This window comes from Marmota marmota, unplaced genomic scaffold (genome assembly GCF_001458135.2).
Source record: "Marmota marmota marmota unplaced genomic scaffold, marMar, whole genome shotgun sequence".
Classification (NCBI taxonomy): Eukaryota; Metazoa; Chordata; class Mammalia; order Rodentia; family Sciuridae; genus Marmota; species Marmota marmota.
The window spans coordinates 17,124,891-17,146,160 of NW_026000242.1; positions in this window are offsets into that span (position 1 = coordinate 17,124,891).

The window sequence follows — 21,270 nt, forward strand, 5'->3', positions numbered from 1 at the left end:
CAAGACAGCAAGCAGAAAGCAAACGGCGGCTCCCGCGGAGTGGATTTTCGGCACAGAAACCACAGCCCCACCAACAATCCCAATCCACAAACTCTCCCTGTATAAAAAATATTCAAAAAAAAAAAGAAAAAAAAAGGCGGGGCGCACTGAGCTTTCTTTGCCTTGGGTACTTACAATCCACTGCTGATTACACATTCAGCTTCTCCGCCCGGAGCGAAGCGAAAGAGGAAGCAGATGGGAGCAAAGCGCCCGCGGCTCTGCGCAGCCAAGCGTCTCTTTTTCGATTTCTTTGTTCTTCCTGCTCCTTGGCAAAGTGGTCCACTACAGATTAACGGTGAAAGGAGCTCTAAGACTGTGCGAAATCTCTATTAAAGCCGCTGCTTTGAGCACCATGCTCAGCACTTCAGCAACCCCCGTACGCAGCGGCCATCTTAGGAAAGGTTTCTTGAAGAAGAGACAATTAAACTCAAACCTCAAAGCTAAGTGGCAACAAACCATATAAAAGTAGAGGAGTATTTCAGGGAAAGGAAATGCATGCAGAAAGGATGATGGAAAGGAAGCATGTCACAAAAACTGCGAGAAAACCCTGGAAGCCAGAACAGAAACCAAGCGGGGTGTGTGGAGGTAGGAAAAGTGTGAGATAAAGACAACCCATAATATGGATGCATTTTTAAAAGACTATTTTAAGAGCAGATTTAGGGACACAGCAAGTTTGAATAGAAAATACAGAAATATCCAATATATACTGTGCCCCAACACATGCACAGTGTTCCCCATTGTCAACATTTCCCACCACAGTGGTACCTTTGGAACAATTGATGAATCTACACTGACACATCAATATCACCTGAAGTCCATAGTTTACATTAGGACTCACTCTTAGTGTTTTAACCATGTGGATTTTCATCATTATACTATAAAAAATATTTTTTTCCTTCTTACTTTAACAAATATATGTTATTTGTGCCAATTAGTTATACATGACACGGAATGCATTTTGATTCAGACTCATTGTATATAAATGGAGCACAACTTTTCATTTCTCTGGCTATATACAATGCAGAGTCACACCATTTATCCCACTCCTCAGTTTATACCCAAAGGACTTAAAATCATACATGTACATAGGGTAATAATGTCCAGCTCACTCAATCATCTTTCCTATCCCCATACCCCCTCCTCTCCCCTCATTCTCCTCTGTATAATCCAAAGTTCCTCCATTCCTCATTTGCCCCCCTCCCCAGCATCCACTTATCAGAGGAAACATTTGGCCTTTGGTTTTTTGTGATTGGCTTATTTAGCTTAGCATGATATTCTCCAACTCCATCCATTTACCTGTAAATGCCATAATTTCATTCTTTATGGCTGAGAAATAGTCCATTGTGTATATATACCACATTTTCTTTATCCATTCTTCTGTTGAAGGGCACTTAGTTTGGTTCCATAACTTAGTTATTATGAATTGAACTGCTATAAACATTGATGCGGTTCTTTCACTGTAGTATGCTGATTTTAAGTCCTTTGGGTATAAACTGAGGAGTGGGATAACTGGAACAAATGGTGGTTCTATTCCAAGTTTTATGAGTAGTATCCATGCTGCTTTCCAGAGTGGTTGCACCAATTTGCAGTCCCACCACCAGTGTATAAGTATTCCTTTTCCTCCACATCGTCACCAACACTTATTGTTGCTAGTATTCTTAATAATTGACATTCTGACTGAAGTGAGATGAAATCTTAGTTTTGATTTGCATTTCTTTAATTGCTAGAGATGTTGAACATTTTTTCATATATTTGTTGATCAATTGCATATTTTCTTCTATGATGTGTCTGTTCAGTTCCTTAGCCCATTTATTAATTGGGTTATTTAGGTTTGTGTGTGTGTGTGTGTGTGTGTGTAGTTCTTTATATATCTTAGCAATTAGTGCTCTATCTGATGTGTGTGTGTGGTAAAGATTTTCTTTTATTTTGTAGGCTCTCTCTTCATGTTATTGTTTCCTTTTCTGAGAAGAAGATTTTTAGTTTGAATCCATCGCATTTATTAATACTTGATTTTATTTCTTGCACTTGTTAAGGAAGTCAGGTCCTAAGCTGACATGATGGAGATTTGGGCCTACTTTTTCTTCTATTAGGCGCAGGGTTGCTGGTCTAATTCCTGGGTCCTTAATCCCTTTTGAGTTGAATTTTGTGCATGGTGAGAGATAGGGGTTTAAGTTTATTTTGTTGCATATGGATTTCTAGTTTTCCAAGCACCATTTGTTGAAGAGGCTTATCTTTTCTCCAACGTATTTTTGGCGCCTTTGTCTAGTGTGAGATAACTGTATTTATGTGGGTTAGTCTCTGTGTCTTCTATTTTGTACCATTGGTCTACATGTCTATTTTGGTGCCAATACCATGCCATTTTTGTTCCTATAGATCTGTGGTCTGGTATTGTGATGCCTCCTGCTTCACACTTCTTGCTAAGGATTGTTTTGTCTATTCTGGGACTCTTGTTTTTCCAAATGAATTTCATGACTGCTTTTTCTATTTCTATGAGGAATGTCATTGGGATTTTGATTGGAATTGCATTATATCTGTATAACACTTTTGGTAGTATGGTTATTTTGATTTTATATCCTGCTGCTTTGCTGAATTAATTTATTAGTTCTAGAAGTTTTCTGGTGGAATTTTTTGGATCCTCTAAATATAGAATCATGTCAGTGGCAAGGTTACATTACTTTAACATATATTAATAGAGTACCCATAATAGACCATGCACTGAGGAGCCGGTGATGAGAGATGATGGCCCCAGAACTCAGAGAATTAGAGTCATGTCCGGAATCCATGAAACAGGTAATTAAGATTCAATCCTATGATAAAAGGAGTGAAGATGCTAGAAGTATTTGGAGGAGGTACACCAAACCAGACAGGGTTGTCAGAAAAGAGTCAACTGGGACCTGAAGATGAATGAACATGAACGTTACCCAGTGGAGAGATGGGGAAGTGTCTTACAAGACAAGGCAATAAATTTGAACATCCACAGGTGAAAGGGAAGATTACTAAAACTTCAAATAGAAGGAAAGAGGTTCAGAGATGAGGTTGAATATTTAGGTTGGGACCAACACAGGTCTAATAAGTCGTGTTAGAGAAATAGCAATTTATCCAAAGTCTCTGACTATGGAATTGAAAATGGATTGAACTAGACACCTCAGAAGGTAGAAACATATATAAAGAAGTTTCTACTATACTCAAGATAAGAGGTGATGGTGATCTAAACTGAAGCAGCCACAGCAGGGATAGAAAGAGGCAGATGGACTCACGTTATGTCTAGAAGGTAGAATAAATGGGCTTTGTTTTATGTAAACTGCCTTCGTCTATGAACATTTTCTTTCATGCCTTCTTAGTAGACAGGAGGACGACTTTGCCCATGGCCTCTGCTAAAGAGACAGCCTAATTTGCACCACAAGGTACCATCACTCACAGGTCCAGATGACTGAAGAAGAGGTATTTATGTATTTGCCCCAAAGCTGGATTATATCCAGTAATATTATTATCCAATGTAAATAAATTCATATTGTCTTCCGTGTGGGTTAATCAAGAACTACAAGGAGAATAAGGTAAAGAGTTGAATACAATCTAAAAGTATGAGGAATCCAAGCCACAAGGTGAATAGCTTGAAGTTACAGTCTTCAGTGAAGAGCATACATCTCATCAAGCTGCACATGTCACTGAAGTCACACTCAGAATTATGTTGTGGTTCCTGCTGTCCACAAGAGTATGGGGCTCTTTCTGTGACTGCATGACTTTGTCTTCCTATAACAAATCCCCACTGCTTGAGAAAATTTGAGTTAGTCTCAATTTCATTGAAACTGGAACAAGAAATCATACATCTTTTAAGAAAGGTCACACATCAGACATCCTCAAAAGTACTGAGACAATAGAATTTTTATTTCAAAAACCATTCCCAGAGAGAGCTCTTTTCAACTGGTAGTTTTTGTCAAGAGCATACAGGAAGATGTAATGGCAGTGACTGGTGGTTCTATATTTTCTGTGAAAAAAAAATGAGCAAAAAGAAAAAGGACTTCAAAGATAGTTGGAAAAATTTGGATCTGATTTTCTATAAAAGTAATGTATATTTTATGCCATAAAAATTACATAATGAGTCTCCTCCAGATGAAATAGATAGAAAGTCATTTTAGAGAAACATACTGTTTTTTTAACTGGAATTCAGCATACAAGTTCCTCTCCAGGGTTCACATACTATAATGGTTGCATTGATGGTGACCAAGGATCAGTTTATCAGCTCTGGTGGCCACAGAATCCCTGGGAGCCACCTGGGACAGGCTGCAGCCTGCAGAGCTTGATTTCACATTGTGAGAGGGGGTGTTATGGCAAATACAAGATTAGCATTTACAGTCAGAATGCATCATTGAAGGCTTGGCTCCATGCATTCAAGTTTCTATTAGAGAATCTTTAAAGTACATGTAGGAATATTTTTTAATGGTTACTGTGAGGATTTTTTATTTAAGAAGAGTCACCATGTGGAAAAACATCAAATAAACTGGACAGCACCATAAACTTAATATTTGTGATAAGGAAAGTTTTCTTACTGAATAAAGAAAACTGGTGAAATTCACAAGAGCAATTAAAGAAGCTGACTTTGGGATCAGATAGGTCTAACTCTGAGAGATCACTTATTAGATCACTAACTCCATAATATTGAATGAGTTATTTAAATACTCCAAGCCTCAGTTTTATAACAGCAATAGGCTAAAATAGCAATGTACCTCATAAGCTATTATGATTTCATGCTAAATTACATAAGGGCATGATTATAAAGCATGAATCCTTATAATTCATATTATTATATACTCTAAGTGTTTCTTAAAAGTATAGTAGATGCATCAAGTGGCATTTCAAATATTATTTATAAGCAAAGTGTCATTCTAGATCCAGTAACATCTTGGATTGTCTGTCCCAAGAAGCAACGCAGAGTGGGAAACCTAGCATTATGTTTCATTCATGGGGCATATCAGTTTCCTCTTTGCTAACATCTTACATAATTAGCAAAAGGAAATTAAATGTAGATTTTCCAGCCATAGATCTGCAGTTGTCATTTAGGGAGCATGGGGAACTGGTGGGCCATAGTGAGGAAATATATTTCCTTAGTATCAGTGTTTAATTTATTGTTTAGTCTTCTAATCTAGTTTAGAGGCAGAAATTTGACAGGAATAAAATATTCTATTCTATGTTAAATGAACACCTCTAACCTTAGAGATTGTAATCTTGAATCCTATTTGGAATATAGCTTTAATGTATCCAGCCATTCAACAAGTATTTTTTTTGATCTGGATTGAGCATTGGCTATTTAACATGAGCAAGATACATGTGGTCCCTGCCTCTAAACGCTAATGGCCCACAGAGAACATAGATAAGATAACCAGCAATTATAATACTATATGTTAAAAGCTATGATAGGAAAAGTATGCTTAATGAGTAAAGAGGAAGGGAATATATCCACACTCACAAGAAAACAATCCTATCATATAAAAACACTCTTCTGCCCTATTAAATAGTACCCAGATTCCCTTGATAGAATCTGGCTTATTTGTCTCTACATTCTCTGTAATATCTGAAATATGACTTCCCAGAGGTAATTGCCTGGAGTATATCCAGCTGATTGGCTTTGTTCATTTAACATCTATCCCAACCTCTTTGTACTATCATACAAGGCTAGAAAGTGAAAAACACTATTTCTCAGGCTCCCTTGCATATCTTGTTATGGATGTGACTTGGATTATGCCAGTTAGACAGGATCACACAAGATTTGTTTTGGAAATGAGTAAAATAGAAACAAAAGTGGTACATGAACACATCCATTATTGATGCATATTGCAGCAGGCACATTGGGCTGGAGCCAACTCCTTTAACACTGACTCCCTGGATTACAGTCAAGGTGGTATGAACCTGAGGCCAGAAGTTTAAATACTGGTTTCCTCATTCCTTGCTTTTCAAACTGTGACAGAGTAGCAATTCTCTTGATGGGACAGTTCTGTTAAGTGTTACCTATTTCTAAAGTCATTCCCAGAGGACCAGCCTAAGTGCTTCTCCAGCACTTTGGACAATGCTGTAACAAATTAATTCTCCCTATTAAGTCCTTTTCTGCTCAAACCAGCTGGAACTGTCTCTACTATCTGCAATCTATCCTTCTTTCAGCCTTTTAAGTAAAAAATGAAATTTTCAGAAATAGATACTATGCTCCATAGTGAGTACATAAAGAAGCTCTATGACATAGGCCACTAATTAAGTGTGAAAATAGTAGGAATGGGCCCAGAATGGCCATACTTAATCAACTACATACATTATTCTGCTTTAAATGATTTGAAAATATGTTGTTTTTCAATAATTTGGAGTCACCCAAGACCATTCAATGTGGCTCTGATATATGTTTAGCACTGGCATAAAGCAAAGTAGACGATTCAATCCATCACATTTGAGCAGTTGTTGTGGTCTTCTGAGGTCTAGAAAGAAGGAAATCAATGAGAAGAAACAGGTCAGTGTGTCTTTAGCATACTGGAGGAGGTGGAGACCTGACCAGCAGATGTGATTATTAGCTTTTCTCGGATGGTGTGATTCCAGAGGTTATAGAACAATGACACTTACCTGGAAGATGCTCTACTTAATTGCCTTGGGTCTGTTTCTAGATTCATCATAGATTTTTAAAATATTTATCAAGCAGACAATGACACAGTGAGTTTTTTACACATATAAATTCACTCTTCTAAATTCATCTCATGGATGAAAATGCTAAATCTCATGAAGAGTAAGTGGTATTATACTCCCAGGTCCCAGAGCCAGTAGTCAGCAGAGCCAGGATTCTCTGGCTCTTTAATGTTATGTGCAGATTCTTGAATGGCAGTTTACATTATACTGCCTCGCACAAAGAATTTCCTTCCAGAGAAAGAATACATCAGCCAACTGACTTTCAATATTCAGGTCCTCTTGCCAGCCATAGTTCTCTGCAAAATAAACCATTGTATCTGGTTGTAAAATGGTCCCTTGTGAATTGGGGAAGCATGATATACCATATTCACTGCCCCAGACCTGATCCATCGATTATGTAAATTTTAGGGGTGACAAAGTTAAGAACAGGCTCAGAAACATGTATAACCCACAAAAATGTTGCCATCCTGGGGAGTAGGTGGCTGGATAGCCAGCAGACTCCAATGTCCTTCCCAACCTCGCTCCCTCCCTCCCTTCCTTCTTTCCTTCCTTTCTCTCTTCTAAATCCCTTCTAAGTCCACAGTCTCCATCTCTCTTCTTCTTCCCTTTGTTCTCAAGAGGCTGTTGTGGCTTATACATGAAGCCTTTGGGTGTTCAACATACATGCATGACACAGATTTCTGAGCTATTTTGGTGAGAGGCTTGCCCTCGTGTTGTACAAACAATAAAGATTTTTCAAAGGTTTTATAATCCTGCAGCTCAGCCCTCTCTTGACTAGACTCTCTTTAATACAGACTCTGTCAACAGCAGGGAGTCTCAGCAGCTGCTTTTGTGATGTAATTTAAGGGTCAATGAGAAGGCATCTCTGACCCTCATAAAATTTGTCTCTTTCAGTTCAATAGTATCTAAAAACTCAGAGATTTATTCATTTAAACTGTGACTTCTCACATATACCACAATTGAAAAGTTCTGGGAAACTAGTAGATAAGCTTTATCGGTCATAAACATCGCACTGAGCCTGAGTGTATCAGATCCTCTGCATAATGGATGTTTTTAATAAGTAAGACCAGAGAGGGAAACCTCAAAGCATAAGTATGTATTTAAGATCCAGAACAATGGGGCGTCTCTGTCTTTCTGCAGCCCAACTCTGTTGGGGAGTGAGGTTAAATGCATGATTTCACACTCTGTTGTCTCTTTTCTATTTCACTGGATTCTCTGCAATCTTCTCCTGTTGCCACATTAGTGTGGTCACTGAACTGTAAGCCTCTAAGGTAGAAGAAATATTGCTCACCTGTGTCCCCAGCATCTAGAACTGGTATTGCCACAGTGCTAAACAAGGATTTGTTGAAGAAAAATTTTGTGGAAAAAATGATCTTCAAATCAGCAGTATTTCATTCTTATTCATTTTTCATCTTTGGAACATTTGTTCATTGTTTCCTTTTTTTGAAACATCTTTCCTTTGATGTCTGTGTTCCACACTTTCTTTGGGTAGAGATGAATGGAAGGAGGATGCACACTGACTAAGGGATTGGACTCTGGAATCGAATGGACAAGGTTAAGATCTTCTAATTTGGAGTTGTGTGACTTAACTCTCCAATCATGCTTTCTCATGAAAAATGTGAGTGAGGCTCTGAAGAAGCTGCCTCATCAATACTAATGCCACACAATGCCACATACATAGTAAGCTGTCAATAAACAGTAGACATAATAAACCCATTAAACCCATTTGGTTGTTATATCTTATGCTCATTCTCATTCACATGTCATTTAAGTACTAATGAGAAAGTAGAAGATCCCTCAGAGTTTCATCCTTTTTATGAATTCTCATCCATTCTATAATGTCCATTACCCATTATATCTTCATGATATACCCCTTAATTCTTAAGTCTCATTTATGAATCATAAACTCCTGGATTGCAGATATTACCAGGTGTTTCCCCACTCATTTACTCTACCTCTTGAGTACACTGTGAGACCTCACTTCCTGACCTTTCTTGTAAGTTTTCAAGGCTGTATGAGTAAACTCTATGAATGGAATATTGTGCAAATGGAATGATTTACCTCTAATGCTGGTCCAGCAGACATTATCCATGTGGCTCTCCATACTTTCCTTCCTCTTCCAGTTGATGCAGATGATCTAGGAGACCAGGAAGCCTTAAGGAATAGAATGGCCATAATGTTGAATAAGCCAGTTTGGGCCATTATCCCAAAATGCACAATCTTGAACTCCACAGTCTCCACAGATATTGAAATTGTAAAAGATCAAAATCCCTAAAGTCTAAATCCCCAAATCCCAAAAGTGTAATGCTGGAAAAAAAAATTTAAAAATTCTTTAAAGGACATTTATTTACATTTTTAAAAGAGGTTTCATTTGAAAAATATAAAAAACATAATGGAATACTTCACAGACCACTTTATACAATAAAATAGTTGATAATAACACATAATTTTTATAAACATAAACACTCGTATACTAACAATAGTTGCATGTGTAAAATAGCTATGAGCAGAAAAACAATAAGCAGGCAAACTATTTATAAAAGAAATAAACTAAAAGGCTAAATGTATAGATGAATATTACAATAGTTGGTAATTGTATGCACAAAACTTTTAATGTCTTTTGACAAGACTGATGAAAAACTTCAGTGAATCACTATGGAACATCCATCCAGTTGCCCAAAACGCTGAGATCTTAAGAAATTCTATACTTCACAAATACCTATGTTAAAAACATTTGACAGTTCTTCTTTTGCTGATGAAGTTTCAATGTTTTTATGCACTCACACACCACTTCTACACAGATAGTAGCTCTTTTGTGGAGCCAAATTTAGCTAAAAAATGCTTTAAATGAATTAGAGCTCCCTAAAAGTTTTATGCAATTTGTACCTTCAGGACTAGAAATGATGTGAAAATGAAACACATAGCATAGTGGATTGTTAAAAAAAAATGCTGATTATTTAAAATAATGAGAAAAATCTTTTAAAAGAAAATTTAACACAGAAACGTGTATTGCAGAGATAGATTGTGGGCAATTGCATGGAAGTAGTCCACAAGAGCTGGCTGACTTTCAGAATCTTTAACCATAGTCTAAAGTCTTGCATGATGATGAGTAGCAGCTTGCTTTCTCTTAGGGGTGGGCTCTCCTCAGAATCACATACATTTTGCACATGGCGCTGCTATTTTTGACTCTTCTACAATTCAATGTGCACTGAGTGAGCATTCTCTGTTAAATTTTCCAAGTTTGAACCTCACCAACACACTCAGAGTATACTTTCCAGAATGAGTGTTCATTCTGCCTAACATGATAGAACCATCCTGCATACAGCTGAAAACACACTGATCCCCTCCCCAGAATGCGGCTTTCTACCGCTCTTACGTAGTCTTGTTTTTCAACGGGAATTGCAATTTTGGACATTTTAGCATGCAAGATTTCAAACTTCAGGATTTTATATTTTGGGATTGTGATTTTTTTTTTTTTTTTTTTAGAGATTAGACTTCAGGAATTTTAGACTTTGGGTATTTTGATCTTTGGGGATTATGGTACTCAAGATTGTGTCTTTCAGTGTTCCTAAATGACCATGGGAAAGGCTCCCTGCTAACCAGGAACATCTGTATTGGTCTTGGCACAAGCAAGGAACAAACATTTCCTGGATTAATATGTTGAGATTTAGTAGGACGTTTGTGTAACTCTAACACAAGCCCTTTATCTAGCAGCCTAGTAGAACTTTCACTTAGCTGTACTCTCTACAAATCAAACTCAGAGTATCTAACATTTGAGTTTATAATTGCTGACATTTTTACTGATGGGAATTCTTTGCTTGACCAAAATTTGTTCAGGCTTATGTATCTTCTCCTAACTTAATCCATGTACTTCCTAATAAAACCCAGCTTTCACAAAGAGTCCTACTAACTTGTATGATACTGTGAAATAATAAGAAATTTCTATGTTCTGGTTTCTGCCCCCAGTTCCTGGTGTGGAGATCCTAAAACTCTTGTAAATAGGGCTCTGGGTGGATCTTTTGTTCTATTTGGTCTTTGCCCCAGATTCCAGATTCAAATCTCCTAAGACCTTTGTAATTTCCAGTGTTCAGAGCATCTGACACAGAACTCCCCAAACCCTGGGAGTTTTCTGGGTGATGGGAGCATCTTCTATTCTAATCATGCTACTCCATGGACTCCTGATAACCTCAGGATAGGGGCCAGTTGCCAGGGTAACCAAGGGTGTAATTAGAGGTTTGGAACCTTTAGTTGTATCCTCCAACCTCAGGGGACAGAAGAGAGGCTGACAATTGAGTTGATCACCAGTGGCCAGTGATTTAATCAATCATGTCTATGTAATGAATTTCCATAAAAATCCTTGCTGAAAATGTGGAGGTCCATCAAGGATCATATATCCTGAAGCAGGCGTGAAAGAAGCTCCAGGCCCCTTCCCATATTCCTTGCCCCATCTGTCTCTTCCATCTGGCTCTTCACTTACATTTTTGACATAGCTTTTGTAATAAACCAATAAATGTGCTTCCTAAGTCCCATGAGCCACTCTAGCAAGCTAGTTAACCTCTAGGAGGAAGCTTATGTTGAAAGGTATCCATGGACTCTGTGAACTACATCGGCATTGCAACCTAGAGAATAGGAGAATCTGGTGTCTGGGCACTTCCAGTGGAAATTTCCTCCAGCCAAGATGCCCCAATACATGTGACCCTATTCAATCTCTGCCTCAGGTTCCACGCAGCACTGGAGATGGGGTGACCTGCTACAGCCACACAGCCTCTCAGAGATGGGTGTGACCTGCGATGCCAATCAACCTGCTGACTGCAAGACACACAAAGCAAGACTCCACCCCTTAAACCTTATCCCTGCCTTTGATTATCCCCTTAAATAAGCCATAGGAGCCATTTTGTAATTGTCCATCCTTAGCTCCTATGTGGGCTGGGCCTATCAGGCGCTCTCCTTTAAAACTATTTTTCTGACTCTGTGTCTTTTGATCTTCACTAATTATTTCTGACTTACTTTCTCTAATGGCTTATACCCTCCTGGGCAGGAAAAGGGACCCCCTGGCGAGGCACTGGCAGCCTCCCCATAATCATGGGAACCTTGATTAAAAGCTGGTCACTCAGAAGTGTGGGTGACAACCTTCCACCTATAACTGGCATCTGAAGAGAGAAGCAATCTGTAGGACTTAGCCCTTAATCTGTGTATATTGACTAACACCAGATAGACAGTGTCAGAAATAAATTCAATGACAGGACACCCAGTGGGTATTCAACAATTGGACATGTAAGTTAAAAAAAAAATGCATCTAGTATAAAATGCCTTTTGTGGAGTGGTTTGCGAAAGCAGGAAAAACACTTTTTTTTTTCTTGTTCACACAGTTTTCTGTCAGTTTAGCAAGAATCTCTCATCTCTCACACTTGATACCTGATTACCTTCCATATCTGATTGCATTCCTTATCCTCCAGCTGATTTGTGACCACCTTGACCCGTCTTCATCAAGAATCCTATTAGGTCTTATTAGCCAGAAGCTTCTTTATCCTCAGTGTTTCTTCTTAGTAATTTTCCATCCACTGACCACACTCACCCTTGCTCCTTTGGCTATAAATTCCCACTTTTCCATGCTTCATTCAGAACTGAGCCCGATCTCTCCCTTACTGCAAAATCTCACTGTTGTGGTCCTATCCCTTTGGTACCTCAAAAAGTCTTCCTCACAGTACTTAACAAGTGTAATTAAATAAGCTTTTCTTTGGCATTAAAAACCTATCTAGGTGAATAAAATGGTGAGATCATCTCTGGAGCCTCCTGCACTTCACCTCACAGAATGCCATTGCTTAGGTGAATTTACCTGTCCTGGACCAATCTTGGTAGTTCAAGATCTTATATTGACAGCATAACAAAAATGGCACAGCTTCTCAAGGGAAGAGTTATATTAGACCCATTTATAAGATTTATTAAGCCAGAATAAAGATGTTTTAATTTACACTGAGTATTATAACTGCCAAGCATTTCTTCAGGAGTACTTCAACTAATCAGAATTAAATCAAAAGGTGTGTCTGGAATCAAAACAAGGAGCTCCTATTAACTCATTATGGGAGTGGAATATTTAGTGATACTGACCTCCAGTAACCCGAGTTGCACCATCTAACATCATCAGCATGAGAACTGCCCTTCATTCATTCTTCTCCTGTGTTTCACCAATACCTTACCCTTTCTTGAATCATCATTTTCCTGTCCATCCTCAATTATTAGTGTCTTCATTCAGATTCTCATCATTGCCATTAACAATTTCTTAACCTATATCTTTACCTACACTTTCATTCCACTTAAATAAATTCTCCACGAATTTGACAATCATCTTTCCAAAAAATGCCTTGCACAATTGCATGATTTTTCCAATCGAGAATTCATAAGCATTAATCTTTCAGGATGAAATTCAAAGCTCCTTCATGAAATTTCCCCTGCTCACCTCCCCAATATCATGCATTACCATTTTTCTTATGCTCTGGTCATGCTGAAATGTGTGCATGCAGTCTTCTCTAAATAAGGCAGGCTCCTTCTCACTGTCTTGACTGTGTACAAGTGCTTCCTCTACATGCAAAGATCTCTCTTCCTTTCCTTGCTGACTTCTTCCCGTACTGGCTTAGCTACTCCCTCAACTTGCTCCTAATTACCCTACATGTCTATCTATCATAGATTGCATTCTAACATATTCTTAACTTTCTCATTCACCAATTTCTCTTCCACCAAATGATGAGTTCCTGAAGGTAATTACTTTTGTTATAATTTTGTATTACCTACTCCTAGGATAGCACCTGCCTAATGCATTATACCTGCCTAGTGAATATTTGTAGGAGAATAAATGAATGTAAAAGTAGATGGGATATATCCTTTTGGGTCAGCAACTCTTGACTACTTCAAAGATTTTGTTTACTCATTTAATTTAGTTCATACAGCAAAGAAGTTATTTTTACCCTATATTGTACATGAGGATCTGATCTCAGAGGAGTTAAGATCTACAGTGAGTAAGATGAAAGCCAAGTTTGAACATCAATGTGACTGTAAAAGTTGATTTTCTTTTTGAGACTATTCTTCATACAACTGCTCATAGGTTCAAAAGGCATCCAGGTATAAAAGGATAAGCTGGCCTAGAATCATCAGGAAAAGTTCTATGTAAGAAGCAAGTCCTTAGCTGGGACTATAAAATTGGTTAGATTTTGGATAAACTAAAATTTGAAGGCAGAAGCTGGGTGAAGTGGCACATGCCTGTAATCCCTGCAACTTGGGAGGCTGAGGCAGGAGGATCATGAGTTCAAAGCCAGCCTCAGAAACTTAGTGAGGCACTAAGCAACTCAGCAAGACCCTGTCTCTAAATAAAATATTAAAAAGGGCTGGCAATGTGGCTTAGTGGTTAAGAACCCCTGGGTTCAGTCCCCAGTAACCGCCCTACCCCCCAAAAAAATTAAAGGCAGAATCTTTTAGGCAATGAAGACTAGCACCAATAAAACAACCCCCATATAAATTCATGGGTTGTGAGAACACCCATGATATTTTCGTATTCATTTTTTGAAAAACATAACTTAAACCTTGCCTCTGTCAATGAAATTAATTTCTGATTTTAAATTGCATGTTTTCAATTCTGCAGTTAGAAATATAAATGCAACTGAGGTTGTAATAGGAATGATAATATTTATATTGCAAAGAATGACTTCTAAACTGTTCATTTCTAGATAGAGAGCAAAAAGATTTGATGCTTACCATGTATCAGCTATTATATCACATTTCAATTTTTCAGTGAGGAGAAATTTTTGCCAATATATCATCATATTTAATCTATTGTGAGAATTTAAGCCTGACGAATGTTTGAAGATGTCAAAATCTTAGAATTAAGCTTGGTTCAATTTTAGGAAGGAGTCTGGGGCTGCTCACTAGTTTTCCAAATTATTTTTCCTCTCATGTGCAGGCTTGAAATCACTTTTTCTAGCTGTTCCCTCTGAAATGCAAAAAAAAGTTAACAAACAGATGTCCTCAACAGAAGGCTGGGTGAACAAATTCACAAGAGCTGAAGGGCGTAAAGGCCAAAGGCAGGCCAATGCTCCATGAACACCAAAGCAGCTAATGGGGCCAAGCCTTTTCACCTGCATAATGCCATTTACTCAGTGAGAAAACATGGCCTAAACAAGTCAGGGAACTTGTCCAAAATCTCACAGGGAGCATGAGGAGAACCAGGATTAAAAGCTGTTTTGCAATTTTTGTTAGAGATTTGTGGGTCACTTATTAATCCCTCGCTGCCTCCTTCCATCTAGAAGTTAACCGAGAGAAAATAAACCCAAGAAACCAAGTGAAACTCAAATATGATAGCTTTACAAAGAAGAGTGAAATTATGACATTTGTAGAAAAATGGATGGAACTTAAGAGCATCATGCCAGGTGGAATAAGCCAATCTCAGATAGTCAAGGGTCACATGTTTTCCTCATATGTGAAAGCAAGAGAGAGGAAAGGGGAAAAAAGGCTATGTGTGTTGGGGGTGGGGATGTTCCTAAAAATAGAAGGGAGACCAGTAGAGGAAGGAAACCAGGAAGAGGGAAAGGAAAGGGGAGGTCCTGGGGAATGACATTAAAAAATTATACTGAATGTACAAATAGGTAACAACAAATGCCACTCTTTTATGTGATCTTAATGCACCAATGAATTTTTTTGAAAAGTAAAATAATAAATAAATTACAAGTATTTTTTTTTCAAGCAAAGTTAAACTGGAAATCACAGTGGGACCTTCTACCTCCCACCAAAAACTTAAGACCTTGAAAAACACGTGACAGAAGTCTCTAATCAGTTGCAAGAGAAAACTCAAAAAGAGCAGAGAATTGATTTATCTACCAGAAATAGAGCCTGATTCATCTGCCATCTCAAGGAGAAAGCAAGAGCACACATTGCCCCTGAGGAAAGGTCAGACCCAAAGAACAATGGCCCATGTTGCCTACAACCTAATAAAATAGTCCAACCACCTCTGGCTTACAAGACCCAATAGGTGCCAGTCACTCCTCCAAAGGGGAAAAACAAGTGAGAGACAAATGTCATTGCTCATACCTGGAAAGTAGAGTGGAAGTCCCTCATGGAAATAAGAGCAGGAAGTACATAACATTTTTTACTATATGCAGAGCCTCATCTTCAGCTTCTATAGATAATTGGAACCCTTTATAATAGAACCTCAAATTAAGATCAATCTTCATTGGTGATAGAAGCAGCACAGAACCACCTTTACATGGGAAAATCAACCTTAAGGAACATTCTTCAATGTAGCATTTGCATTTAATATTTAACACAATGGTGTTATGTTTTGGATATAAAGGATCCCCCAAAGGCTCTTGTGTTGAAGGCTTGGTCCTCAATGCAACAGTGTTCAGAAGTGTGGATTTGGTAAGTGATTGTATCATATGGACTCTGACCTTATCAATAAACTAATTGATTGAAGGATTCACAGCTAAATAGACTATTGGAAAGTAGGGGAAACTGTAGGAGGTGAGACCTAGTTGAAGGAGTAAGTCCTTGGAGGCATGACCTTGGACATTATATCTTGTCCATGGCTCTTTCTCTCTCTGCTTTCTGGCTGCTATGAGGTGAGTAGCTTTGCTTTTTTTCCATGACCTTGTAAGGGACCGGCGAAACGTCGGAGGAAGAGACCACCAAGAGACTGTCTTATGCAACAGCAAAAGGGTTTATTTGGGGACCAGCATGCTGGGGCTCAGAGCTCACTAGAGCAAAGAGAGATAGAGCCCTGGGAACAGCTTAAGCAGAGCTTATATACTTTTCTTGGAGAGGGCAGGGAGGGAAGTTCATTGACGGGTCAGGGCGAGTGGGCAGTTTGCCTGCAACCGAGTGAGGGAGTGCATTCTGCAGTTTGGCAGTTGGGGACAGCACATTCTGGGAACAAGATTAGCAAACAGTTCTCAGGATTTCAACAGTGTTTTGTTAAGCATACAGAAAAACGGAGTGGTAAGTACCTATTTTATTAACCTTTCAACCTTCCACCATGATATTCTGCCTTACCTCAGGCCCAAGCAATGCAATTAATCAACCTTGGAATAAAAGCTCTGAAACTATGAGCCAAAATGAATCTTTTCCCTCTAAGTTGTTTATCTTCAGGTATTTTGTCACAGTAATAAAAAGCAGACTAATACAAATGATACATGATTTTTAAAACTCTTTTGAGAATTAAATGGTCCCCCTCTTGTAAATATTATAAAACAATTTGATTTTACCATTTATATAGCCAAATTAATGCCTGTTTTGATTTTCTAAATGCTTTCCTCCCCAAAGATATTGGGAACAAATTATTTGATTTGTATTTTTCAGAGAACATAATTCAGTATTGTGATCTTCACAAAATGTAGGCTTGAACAAATAGTGTCTCCATTGTATAGTCTAGAAATGACTTGGAGGTTACTACACATGTATTCTGTCCCTCTCAGAATTAAGCAGTACTGAACACATTGTGAGAGATGAATGAATATTTGTCTTAACAAAATAAGAGACACCGAACATAGAGAAACTATCTTGCTCTTGGGAAGACTCACGTTGTTTTTTCAAGGACTTGGGGCCACTCTAACAAATATTTTTAAATTCTGCATAAAGAAAACATTGTGCCTTAAGCCCACAGTTCGGATTTTGTTTCTGAAGAGTCTAAGCATATCTGGTCTGCATCTTGCTCTATTTTACCAAATCTTCTAGCTGCCCATATTATTGCTCTTCTATTACATTTATACCCACTTCCTCCTGTGATAGTAGGAGCAAATGTGACTCCATTTTGTTTTATGACTTCATCCTGTAAAACAACCATGCCAAGTAGAAGAGTCATGACTGGAGCAAGATGTTCTTTTCCTTTTGCTACAGAAACCTTTAAGAACACAAAACTACCTAATGGGGCATTGTTTCTGTAACTAGGGTAACGGGGGCTCTGTTTCTGTAACTGGGGTGACTGGGCTAACTGTGATTGGTTAGGCTTCCCTCCGCTTGACTGCACTGTCCCACTTCTGTAACCTGGTTTGCTTGCATTGGCTAGATCCCCTGAACATCCCTTTTGCGGTTTTCAGGCTTATAAGGAGTGCCCTTGCAATTGTTCAGAGCTGATCAGGGGAACAGCTTTATGTTATGGTCAGCCGCCACTGGTGTGCTTCAATAAAGGCTGATTCAATTATACGTGAGTGGTCTGGAAGTCAGTTTATGAAACCTTGAGATGATGCTTTAACACTCCATCCTGAAACATGAACATGCTTTTTTTAGAAACTATGCCTCTAGTCCACCTCCATAGCTGTAGTGTTCAAAGATATCTTCAAAGTAACATGTTCCACAGTTCTGTTAGATCTCTGGGATCATCCTCCTCTTCCTAAGTTTCTCACCAGATAAAACATGACCAGGATTTGTAGCCAGAATAGACTGTGCCAAAGAAACCAAATTTTATCATTAGAAGACAACTATTGTCTTCCTTTGATGACAGCTACACAGTCCAAACTTGACCAGTTCCCCATGTTGCCACAAGATTGCATTCAGTGTTCACCTACATCAAATAATTTTCTGTATCTAGTAATGTTAATTTCTCTACTGATTTCATAGTCTTTCTCAATTTAGTCTCACCTAGACAACTCTAAATTCATTTCTGCTCCCCATCTCATCAATTACATAAGTCAGACTCCCTCTCTTGGGGAGAGTTAGAGCATGATTCTAGCTGAAATATGCCTTCCTGAAGGTCTGAAGCAAGGACAGTGAAGGTGCTCCAAAAAGGTCAGACAGTAACTGCAGCCCATTCTCCAATTTCCATGAATTTGATAGGTTTTATTAAAAACTGGGGAGGGTTAAAAAGGGAGATGTAAATTACGGCAATGTTCCAGCTCCTATTTTTATATGTGAAATTTTTTCAAATTGAGATGAGAAATTTGGTTTTAAAAATATAATAATTATTCATCCTATATTTGCATCCAATTTTTATTTTAAATGTTTAATCTTACAATGGTTTTAATTATACATACTGCTTGAATAAGTTTTAGAAGTAGACATAATAGAATCCAAAAGTAAAGTAAAACCTGAAATTCTATACAAGTATATCTGTACATCACCAATTGTAGGTGAGTCAGGTATGATTTAATGCTCTCCTCCAAATGGTATCCCCATGGAAATAGGGGGCAAAGCTCTTGAAAATAAGCAAAGATAAATATAAACTTACATTGTACATGTTTTAATTTCTTATTCTATTCTACATATTAAGATACATAAGGTGAAATAATGATATTAATAATTCAGAATATTTATTTAGTATTTTCATATAAGTTGCTCAATGTATATTTAAAAGTAAGACTGCATGAAATTTTTTGTATTGTGGAATCTTCTCAAGAAAAAGGTGACTGATCTACTTTTGAAAAAAATCTGGTGAATTAGCTAAATTAGGAATATGATCCTTAATCTCATTAATTCATATATGTATTTTAATTAAAATTTTAATTTAGGATTTTTTATAAAGGTGAGTGAAGGTTACTAACATTCTTCTTTAGGTTTCAGTCACAAAAACTCAATAAAGGCAAAGGGAAGGAAAAAAGAACAAAAGGAAAAGCCAAAAAAAAAAAAAAACTATCAATGTCCTAAAAATGCTTTCAGTTTAAGGACATTGGAGGTGTGGGGGAGCCCCATGGCCAAAAGCCTAGTCACTCATATGAAGTTTAGAAATAGGTATAATTAAGGATGATAACAAAGAACCATAAAATATTCTAACTAGTTGTGGTGGGCCAACAATGCTGTCCTCTCCCCAAAGATGTCCACATCCTAATTCCAAGATCATGTGAATATGTTACATCACATGGCAAAAGGGATTTTGCAAACGTAAACAGAGGCCTTTACAAAGGGGGATTCTCCTAGGTTAACTAGATGGGCCCAATCTAATCACAGGAGTCCTCAAAAGCAAAGAACTTTCTCTGGCTGGAGACAGACATGGAATGAAAGCAGAAGGCAGATACACATGGTAGAAAAGGAACTTGAATAGAGGAAGCAGAAGAGGAAACTACAGCGAGATTCGAAATGTGAGAATCAGTCCACCATTGCTAGCTTTGAAGATGGAGGAAGAGGAACAGGAACAGAGGAAACAGGCATCCTCTAAGAGATAAGAATAGATGCATCCAACAGACAGCAAGGAAACAGAGGCCTCCGCCTGCAACCACGTGTAACTGATGCTGCCAACAACCTAAATGAGTGTGAAAGCAGATGACCCCACAACCTCAGATTAAGTGTTTAGATCAAGCAACAAACAACCTGATTTCTGCCTTCTGAAACCTGAGGCAGAAAACAGCTTATACTTTGAAAAACAAATTTATTTAAATAATAGATGACTCATAATTTCTCTTAGCTTTCTTTTGTTGTGGGTTAAATAGCGTTCCCCTAAAATTCATATATACCTAGAACCTCAAAATGGGAACTTACTAGGAAAGACAATCTCTGTAGCTGTAATAAGAATCAAGATGGGATCAGACTGGATTAGAGTGCGACCTGAATCCAGTAAAACTAGATGTAAGAGTCAGGAAGGGCACACAGAGATAAAGGGAAGAGGGCAGTGTAGAGTTGGAGACAGAGAGTAGAGTCACGCTGCCATAAGCCAAGGAATGACGGGAGTCAACAGTAGTTGCAACAGGTGAGGAATGGTTCTTTCCAACAGCAGACAGAGCATGGCCCCACCAACACCTGACTTCAGATATCTGGCCTCCAGAGCGGTGAGAATAAATTTCTGTTGTTTTGTGTCACCAAGTTTATGGTAATTTGATACAGCAGCCCTAGGAAACTAATACAGCTAATTTTTGGATTTGTCAGCAGCTCTTTTGGCTCTGGGAGGATATGAGCTTCAAATGGAATACTAAGAGGCTGTGCTTCCACTTGGCCTTTAGAGGTATTGTTTTTGCTTCAATTGTGCCAAGCTAATATGTTTTCTGAGATAACTGAGGATCACTTTCTCTGATATGCTTCTTTTCTCTTCTGAATCAGGGAAAATAAAAAACAAAACCCAACCACGAAGAGTCTTAGCACTTCTAGTTTTGCAGTCAATGTTTATTGGGGCGGGGAGGGAGTTAAAATGATAGTCTAAAACTATTTCTCCTCACTGACAGAAATTCACTTCTCCTTATTCACCAAGTTAGAGGTATCAGTGAGGCCTTTTCTTAGGAGAAAGGAGTTAGACAGAATCATGAATTGATTGCTGAAAATTATCTCAGTTTGATCCTAATTGGTTTTCTTATAAACCATACCCTTTTTAAGAGTGGACAGTACGCTGAACTCCTATATTCTATCAAATTTCTCTAGAATGTTACTTTCCCCTTCTTTTTAGTATTTTCTTAGGAGCAGTGAAATTTGGTGAGTGTCCACAAGTGAATCTTTAAGAATGTACCTTACCTTCCTATCTTGACTCTTTTTCCTGCACAACACACGCCATAGGCTTGAAGTGCTCAATATTTCATATCACTGACTCTCCACTTCAAACAAAGCCTTATTTCAGAAAACTTCAAAGGATACATCTTCCAACTATCTCTCCCAATGCATTCATTGTCTATCAAT